Source organism: Rutidosis leptorrhynchoides, chromosome 6 (assembly GCF_046630445.1).
Source record: "Rutidosis leptorrhynchoides isolate AG116_Rl617_1_P2 chromosome 6, CSIRO_AGI_Rlap_v1, whole genome shotgun sequence".
NCBI lineage: Eukaryota > Viridiplantae > Streptophyta > Magnoliopsida > Asterales > Asteraceae > Rutidosis > Rutidosis leptorrhynchoides.
This window is the reverse complement of record NC_092338.1, coordinates 12128021-12138284: the sequence shown is the minus strand read 5'-3', so window position 1 is coordinate 12138284 and position 10264 is coordinate 12128021.

The following is a 10264-nucleotide window of genomic DNA, read 5'->3' as shown; positions in this document are numbered from 1 at the left end:
TCGACTTCCATCGGACCATGTATGTAATGTTTAACTCTGTGACCATTAACTTTAAATTCAATCCCATTTGAATTTATTAATTCTATCGTTCCGTATGGGAAAACTCTTTTGACTATGAATGGTCCAGACCATCTTGATTTCAATTTTCCAGGAAATAGCTTGAATCGTGAATTGAAAAGAAGAACTCTGTCTCCTTCTTTAAATTCTTTTGAACTTCTGATTCTTTTATCATGCCATTTCTTCGTTCTTTCTTTATAGATTAACGAATTTTCGTATGCTTCATGTCTTAATTCTTCTAATTCGTTTAGTTGACTTAATCGTAGACGTCCGGCTTCATGTAAATCAAGATTACATGTCTTCAAAGCCCAAAATGCTTTGTGTTCAATTTCTACTGGAAGATGACATGCTTTTCCATAAACAAGTCTAAAAGGTGTGGTTCCAATTGGAGTTTTGTAGGCTGTTCTAAAAGCCCAGAGTGCATCCTCTAATTTAATGGACCATTCCTTCGGATTTGATCCTACGGTTTTCTCTAGAATACGTTTTAAAGCTCGGTTGGTATTTTCAACTTGTCCACTTGTTTGTGGATGATATGCGGTGGAGATTTTATGAGTTACTCCATATCTTTTAAGAACTTTCTCAAGTTGATTATTACAGAAATGAGTACCCCGATCACTTATTAAAGCTTTCGGTGTTCCAAACCTTGCAAAAAGACGTTTTAAAAAGTTGACTACAACTCGTGCATCGTTAGTTGGGAGAGCTTGTGCTTCCGCCCATTTAGATACATAATCAATGGCTACGAGTATATATAGATTATTATGAGATTTTGGAAATGGACCCATAAAGTCAATACCCCAAATGTCAAATACTTCACATACTTGGATGACATTTTGTGGCATTTCATCACGTTGACTTATTTTTCCGGCCCTTTGACATGCATCACAGGATTTGCAAAGAAGGTGTGCGTCTTTGTAAATTGTAGGCCAATAGAATCCAGCTTCATAAACTTTTCTTGCTGTTAGTTGAGGCCCATAATGCCCTCCTGTTGGTCCTGTGTGACAATGGTTTAATATTTTACTAGCTTCATCTCCAAATACACATCGGCGTATTATTCCATCGGGACAACTTTTAAACAGATGTGCATCTTCCCAGAAATAGTGTTTTATATCACTGAAGAATTTCTTTCGTCTTTGGTACGATAATCCTTTTTCAAGGAATCTACAAACTAAGTAGTTTGCATAGTCTGCAAACCATGGGATTTCTTTATAATCTATCTTCAATAGATATTCATCAGGAAAGTTGTCTTGTATGGCCGATTCATTCAGAACTTCTAATTCGGGATTTTCAAGACGAGAAAGATGATCAGCGGCGAGATTTTCTGCTCCTTTTTTATCTCGGATTTCAATATCAAACTCTTGTAAGAGTAAGATCCAACGGATTAATCTTGGTTTAGCATCTTGTTTTGAAAATAGGTATCTAAGAGCAGAATGGTCGGTATAGACCACCGTTTTTGCTAGAACGAGATATGATCGAAATTTGTCAAAAGCAAAGACAATAGCAAGGAGTTCTTTTTCAGTAGTTGTATAGTTCGTTTGTGCTCCTTGTAACGTCTTACTAGCATAATATATAGGTTGAAATCGTTTTTCAATCCTTTGTCCTAAAACGGCTCCCATTGCAAAATCACTTGCATCACACATTAGTTCAAATGGTAGATTCCAATTTGGTGTTATCATGATCGGTGCATTAGTGAGTTTTTCTTTAAGAATATTAAAAGATTTGATACATTCATCTGAAAAGATGAATGTCGCATCCTTTTCTAGGAGTTTATTCATAGGAGTGGCAATTTTAGAAAAATCTTTTATGAAACGTCGGTAAAAACCGGCATGCCCTAGAAAACTCCTAACTCCTCTAACATTGGTGGGATGTGGAAGTTTAGCAATTACATCTACTTTAGCTCTATCCACTTCAATTCCTTCTTTTGAAATTTTATGTCCAAGAACGATGCCTTCTTTAACCATGAAATGGCATTTCTCCCAATTAAGTACTAGATTTGATTTTTCGCATCTAATTAGCATTCGTTCCAGATTAACTAGACATGATTTAAATGTATCACCGAAGACTGAAAAGTCATCCATGAATACTTCCATGCATTCTTCTATCATGTCGTGAAAAATCGCCATCATACACCTTTGAAAGGTTGCAGGGGCGTTACAAAGTCCAAATGGCATGCGTTTGTAAGCAAAAGTACCATAAGGGCACGTAAATGTGGTTTTCTCTTGATCCTCGGGTGCTATTGGAATTTGAAAATATCCGGAAAATCCATCTAGAAAACAATAGTAACTATTTCCGGCTAATCTTTCCAACATTTGATCAATGAAAGGTAAGGGAAAGTGATCTTTTCTGGTGGCGTCATTTAATTTTCTATAATCAATACATACACGCCATCCTGTTACAGTCCTAGTAGGAATAAGCTCATTTTTCTCATTTGTGATGACAGTCATGCCACCCTTCTTAGGCACGCATTGAACTGGGCTTACCCATGGACTATCAGAAATTGGATATATCAAACCTGCATCTAGCAGCTTAATAATCTCTTTCTTAACTACATCTTGCATATTAGGATTTAGTCTTCGTTGGCGTTGCACATACGTTTTATGACCTTCTTCCATAAGGATTTTATGTGTGCAATACGAAGGACTTATTCCTTTAATATCATGAATCTTCCATGCAATGGCTGGTTTATGAGCTTTCAACACAGAAATGAGCTGTGATTTCTCATTTTCAGTAAGAGAAGACGATATTATTACAGGTAATTCAGATTCACCATGTAAATAAGCGTATTCCAAATGGTTTGGAAGTGGCTTTAACTCTAATTTCGGAGGTTCTTCTATCGATGATTTGTATCGATATCTGTCTTCTTCTTTTAGCATTTGAATTTCTTCTGTTGTTGGTTCATATCCATTAGCTATAAGTGTAGCTAACATTTCAGCTTCATCAATTGGTTCATTACCTTCTCCTAAAGAACATTCTCCTGTTCCTTGTAATTCTGGAAATTCTTCTAATAATTCTGCATGTGCATCTATAGTTTGAATATAATAACATGTATCATCTGCAGATTGTGGTTGTTGCATTGCTCTATCAACTGAAAAGGTAACACTCTCATCCTCTATACTTAGGGTCAGTTTCTTACCGAACACGTCTATCATTGCTTTAGCCGTGTTTAAGAATGGTCTTCCTAATATGAGAGGAACTTGAGAATCTTCTTCCATGTCCAAAACAACAAAATCTACTGGAAATACTAAAGTACCAACTTTAACTAGCATGTTCTCCATTATCCCTCTAGGATATTTTATTGATCTATCGGCTAGTTGTATGCTTATTCTGGTTGGTTTTAATTCTCCAAGGTCTAGTTTAGCGTATAGTGAATACGGCATTAAATTTATACTAGTACCTAAATCAGCCAATGCTTCTATTGAACTAAGGCTACCCAGAAAACATGGAATTGTGAAACTTCCTGGATCAGATAATTTTTCTGGTATCTTATTCAACAGCACTGCTGAACAATTAGCATTCATAGTAACAGCCGAGAGTTCTTCCATTTTCTTTCTATTCGTGATTAGATCTTTCAAGAATTTAGCATACCTTGACATTCCTGAAATCACATCAATGAAAGGAAGATTTACATTTATCTGTTTAAACATATCCAAGAATTTGGATTGCTCGGCTTCAAGTTTTTCTTTCTTCATTTTACTCGGGTAAGGAAGTGGTGGTTGGTATGGTTTAACATAAGGTTTATCCTTAACTGTGTTATCTTCATTAACCTTTTCAACTACCGGTTCTTTTTCCTTATCTTGATCAGGTTGTGGTTCTTGTGTAGTAGGAATAGTTTCATCAGAAGTTACAGGTATTTCAGGTGGTTTAAGTGTTGTACCACTTCTTGTGGTAATAGCTTTAGCTGTTTCATTCCGGGGGTTAGCATTTGTATCGCTTGGTAAACTTCCCGGTTTTCTTTCACCTATTAACCTTGCTAGGTTACTTACTTCTTGTTCCAGATTTTGAATAGAAGCTTGTTGATTTCTAAATGCTTGAGCATTTTGTTCATTGGTTTGTTTTTGAGATGTGAAAAACTGCGTTTGAGTTTCAACTAGCTTCGTCATCATATCTTCTAAATTTGGTTTTTTATCATCGGTTTGTTGTGGTGGTTTGTTTTGAAAATTCGGTCTTTGCTGATTGTAAGTATTATTGGATACTTGTTGATTGCTAGGACCTTGTTGGTTGTTGTATGGAATATTTCGGTTATAATTCTGGTTTTGATTGTAAATCGGTCTTGGCGGTTGATAATTATTCTGATAATTATTTCCAGGCCTTTGGTTTATGTATGAAATATTCTCTCTTTGTTCCATTGTTAATTCAATACTGAGACAATCTTTTGTCAAATGTGGTCCTCCACACTGCTCACAACTAATTCGTATTGAGTGAATATCCTTAGTCATCTTTTCCATTCGTCTCTCGAAAGCATCTATCTTTGCGGAAATGGAATCTAAGTCATGGCTAGAATCGGCTCTAGCTGCTTTAGATGATCTAATGATGTCTTTTTCTTGGTGCCACTCATGTGAGTGGGAAGCAGTGTTATCAATAATTTTGTAAGCATCAGTTTCGGTTTTCTTCATAATCGAACCACCAGCTGCTATATCTATGTCTTTTCTTGTAGTGATGTCGCATCCTCGGTAGAATATTTGTACTATTTGACAGGTGTCTAAACCATGTTGCGGACATCCTCTTAATAACTTTCCATATCTTGTCCACGCCTCATATAGAGTTTCATTTGGCTTCTGTGTGAACGTAACAATTTCTGCTTGAAGTCTTACGGCTTTAGATGCGGGAAAGAATTGTTTAAGAAATTTGTCAATTAAAACGTCCCATGTATCGATTGCCCCTTCAGGTAACGATTCCAACCAATCTTTGGCTTCTCCCTTTAAAGTCCAGGGAAATAACATGAGATATATTTGTTCATCCTCCACTTCTCGGATTTTAAATAGTGTGCAGATCCTATTAAAGGTACGTAGATGTTCATTTGGATCTTCCTTCGGCGCACCACTAAATTGGCATTGATTAGTCACCATGTGTAGAATTTGTCCTTTGATTTCATAATCTGGTGCATTAATGTCTGGATGAGTAATTGCGTGACCTTGGCCAGTGCGTTTAGCTCTCATTCGGTCTTCCATACTTAAAGGTTCCAGATTCTCCATAATTGAATTTGTTGACTCGGTATCAATAGATGATTCTGATTTAATAGTTCGTTCCTCAACAATCTCTGTTTGAATGATTGGTGGTTCCGGAGGAAAGTTTAATGGTTCAGGATCTATGAACCGTTCCTGAATATTTTCCGGATTCTCAATTGTGAGGTTTGTTTCAAAAACTGTATTATCGGAAATTTGAACTGAAGTACTTGGTTGACTGGATGACGATTCTAAAGAAAAATCAACGGCGGTTATATTTGTTAAACGATGTCTTGATCGAGTTACAGGTGGTGAACGTACAAAAGGTGATGAACGTCTTGCTCGGTGCATTCACTGAATATCCTATTAGTTTTTAAAAGGAAAGAAAAATTAAAATAAGTTATCCAATTAATAGACTTTTCTGATTTTGCCCACGTTTCGAATAGCCAAAAGATGCAGCAGAGGGGCAGGATTCGTTTGGTCTCAATATAATTGAGGACTGTTTGGCTCCAATAACCCGGTCCACGTACAAATCCAACTATTACTACGAACCAGAAAATTTTGATGTCTATTAATTTAACCACTTAAAATAAATTTTCGTAATTTTAAGAATTTTAGATAAGAAGTAGAAAAAATTCTAAGTCCTAAAACTAGAATAACGAGAAATAAGAGAGAAAAAGAGTTCGTCGAAAAAGGTTGAAAAAGAAAAAAATGGTTGAAAAATAAAAGGTGACGGAAAAATAAAAGAAACTTATCAAAACTTAAAAATACTTGACTAACCTAACCTTATTACTACAACTAACTTAAAATTATAATCGCAAATTGAAATTACTAATTGGAATGATAATTGATACATAGTAAAAGGTCTAAAAATATTAAAGCTTACAAGGAAAAACTAAATCCCAAATGGAAATAACTTAAAAAGAAACTAAAACTTAAAAAGGCGTCGCAAAATTCTAAAGCACCTAAATCTTAGTCTAAAGAAAAAGTACTTAAGGAATTCTACGGCAAAGCCTAAAGATCTAGGAGTAAAAATAACTATAGCAAAAACTAAGTTTAAAATTAAATATGAGCTAAAAATACAAATATTACGCTACAACGATTAAAAAGGGACAAAATATAAAAGTTATAAAAAGTTATAAAAATATTAGATTTTATAAAAATATTATTTTTATATTTTATAATAAAAGTATTAAGTAAATAAATAATAAAACTAAACAAAAAGTAAAAATAACTAAATAAATTAAAAACTTAATTATAATAATAATAATAGTATTAGGGTTTAATTAATAATAATTAAATAATAATCGTAATAAATGCTGAATTAGGGTTTGGATGTGGCCCTGTCAGACCCCTCATGCGACTCGCATGGTTTAAGGGGGTGGGTCATGCGACTCGCATGGTGTTCGGATCCAGGCCAAAAGTTGGGCTGCTACAGTACCTTGGCCCGATTACTTATTATTTTTTTTTTTTCTGTTTTGAATTTAAATAAAATATATATATATAATTAAAATAAAAACTTAAAAATAAACTTAAAATACTTTATAATTTTGTAAAAATAAAAGAAAAACTTAAAAATATACTTAAAATATTTTTTTCTTTTTCGATTTTAAAAGCTTTTTTTTTTTTTATATATATTTTTTTTAATTTTTAAACAAAAATATAAATTTTACAAAAACTAATTATAACTTAAAAATTAAAAATATGGCGTTTCGCTTCGGCGAATGTTCCCCGGCAGCGGCGCCAAAAATACTTGATGAAGTGCGAGGTGTATATAAAATAGCTTATATTTTACTACGAAAAACTATTAAATACGATACAATTTTACACAAGATATTTATTTATTTATAGAATGGATATACTTAAACCTTGCTACAACACTTATAGGCAGTGTACCTAATCGTACAGTAGTGTAGTTTTTAGTAAGTCCGGTTCGTTCCACAGGGAAATCTTTAAACAAAGCTCAACGCTATATTAGTTTACTTTTATAAAAATACAAATATATATATAAGTGATATTATTATTATAAAGGGGGGTTTTTACCGTTTAATGACCGGTTTGTCGATTTTAAAACTTTAGTCGCAGTTAAAACCTAATGTAAAATATAAAATAAATACAAGACTTTAAATTAAAGCGTAAAGTAAATAACGATAATGAAATTGCGAATAATAAAAATGCGATAAAATTAAATTGCGATAAAAAGTACGATAATTAAAAGTGCGATTAAATAAAATAACAATAAATAAAAGTGCGATAATTAGAAGTGCAATTAAATATAAAATAAAGGAAATTAAATATGAAATAAAAGAATTATGCTTATTTAAACTTCCGTAATCATGATGTTTGACGTGTTGATTTTAGTTTTATGCCCATGGGTTAATTGTCCTTTGTCCTGGATTATTCAATATGTCCGTCTGGTTTTTGTCCATAACAGTCCATCAGTCATAAATATAAATTGCAAGTGTCCTTGTCAAATTATTATTATACCCGAAGTTAAATATTCCAACTAATTGGGGATTCGAATTGTAACAAGGTTTTAATACTTTGTTTAATGAATACACCAGGTTATCGACTGCGTGTAAACCAAGGTTTTACCACTTTGTTAACAATTACACCAATTACCCTTGAATGTAATTTCACCCCTGTTTTAATTATTCTAGTGGCTATTAATCCATTCCCGTGTCCGGTTAAATGAACGATTATTCGTACATATAAATATCCCGCCCATCGTGTCCGATAGAGTGTATATGGTAATTTATAGGGACGCCCAATTGTAAATCTTTATATTAACATTAACAAACTTTCATTTAGTTAAACAAATATAAAGCCCATTAATAGCCCATAGTCTAGTTTCCACAAGTGTCGTTCTTTTGTCCAAACCCCAATTATGGTACAAAGCCCAATTACCCAATTTTAGTAATTAGCCCAACATCATGATTACTTCGTTTTAAATAAGCATAATAATAACTTAGCTACGAGACATTAATATAAAAAGGTTGAACATAACTTACAATGATTAAAAATAGCGTAGCGTTACACGGACAGAATTTCGACTTACACCCTTACAACATTCGCTAACATACCCTTATTATTAGGATTTAAAATTAAAATTAAAATATTAATTATATATATATATTACATATATTGAGAGAGAGATTAAAATTCTGTGTATTAAACTCGGCAGAAAACTGGCTTTATATAGGACCTGACCAACATTTTTACTCCATGCGACTCGCATGATTTTGTGCTTCTGGCCATGCGAGTCGCATGGCCACCCTGGATCCAGCCAAACTCCTTTGTTTTCTTCTTGCCGACGTAATATAATAATAATAATATATATAATATATAATTATATATAATTATATATATATTATATTATATTCTTGTGCATAGTAGACTAGATATTTTTGGTCCGTTGCGTCGGGCGTTTCTTCTTGGCTCGGGTCCCGGTTCCGGATTTTCGGACGTCCTCGCGTATTATTTTAAATCGCGTACTTTGCGTCTTGTAACTTGTACTCTTGTCATTTTGAGACGTTCCTCATCAATATTTTGAACCTTTTTAATTGTATCTTGTACTTTTTAGCTCTTTGGACCTTTTTGTCTTCAATTTGTCGAATCTGCCTTTTGTCTTCATTTTTTAATATTTAAACGAATATTGCTTGTAAATCGAACAATACCAACTAAAATCTTGTCTTTCTTAAGGAATAATGCTATGAAATATATGTTCGTTTTTAGCATTATCAACTTGTAACCTCTTTTCCTTGATTAGCACCTATACATGAGCTAATCCCATTAATCACACAACTCAACAAAATCACAACTTTCATGAATCATTGCATCTTTCTATACTTATACATACACTTAACCCCCTAATCATAACATACATACATTCTAGCCTTGATCTCATCTTTTCTAAGATAGGAATATTACCAATTAAACTTCATAACTTTAATCATGTACATTACTATTTCATCTCTTTTAGTAATACATGCAACTTTCCACCAATCTTTTCATTATTCATTTAATAAGTTGCATACAATCCAATTCCATTACTAACACCCTTAAGTTATTACTTAATCAAATTCTATAACTTACAATAATAACAATAACTCAAACATGAACATCCTTCTTCAAAATTACTAACTAAAACACATGAACATTTCATTGAGACATTTTATCAAACACTTGGTGTGCATGACTAGAAATTTAACTAGAACATCACTAAATTCATCATATTCATACCATAAATCCAAAATGCAAGTTCATGCTTAATTCTTCTTCCAAAATCAATGGCAATTTCATTTTAACTCAAACAATTGTGCACCATTCAACAACTAGCAACTTCTTAAGCATAAATCTCATCATTATCACACAATAAAAGCAATACATAGACATAAAATTCATACCTTGACTTTTAGAGTTTAAGAACCCTAATTGTGCACAAAGAGAGTGAAATTGGAAGATTAAAGCTTGCTAGAGTGATTAAGGTGTGTTAGATTTCACAAATCTTCAATTGCATGAGTCTAATTTCAACAATTTGTGGTTTCTTCCTCCTTCTCCCTCAACATCGACATACACACACATACAGGAGGTTTTTCTGTATAATTTTTGTGAATAACTCAATTTCCAGCATTTTAATTCCTTTTTATTTAAATTAACTTTGGCCTAATTGCACTTTCTACCCTCCCCATCACATCTATAGCTAGGAAGGTCCTTAATTCTAACTTTGCACCATTAGTCCTTCTTAACTTAACCAATAAACTTAACTTTTGTCCATTTAACATAAAATAACTTTTATCAATTAATTTCTTAGCAATAAAATTTCACATAAAATAATACCTTAAATAATTGGGATGTTACACATGTCGACATATCTATATATATTTCGGAACAACCATAGACACTCTATATGTGAATGTTGGAGTTAGCTATACAGGGTTGAGGTTGATTCCAAAATATATATAGTTTGAGTTGTGATCAATACTGAGATACGTATACACTGGGTCGTGGATTGATTCAAGATAATATTTATCGATTTATTTCTGTAC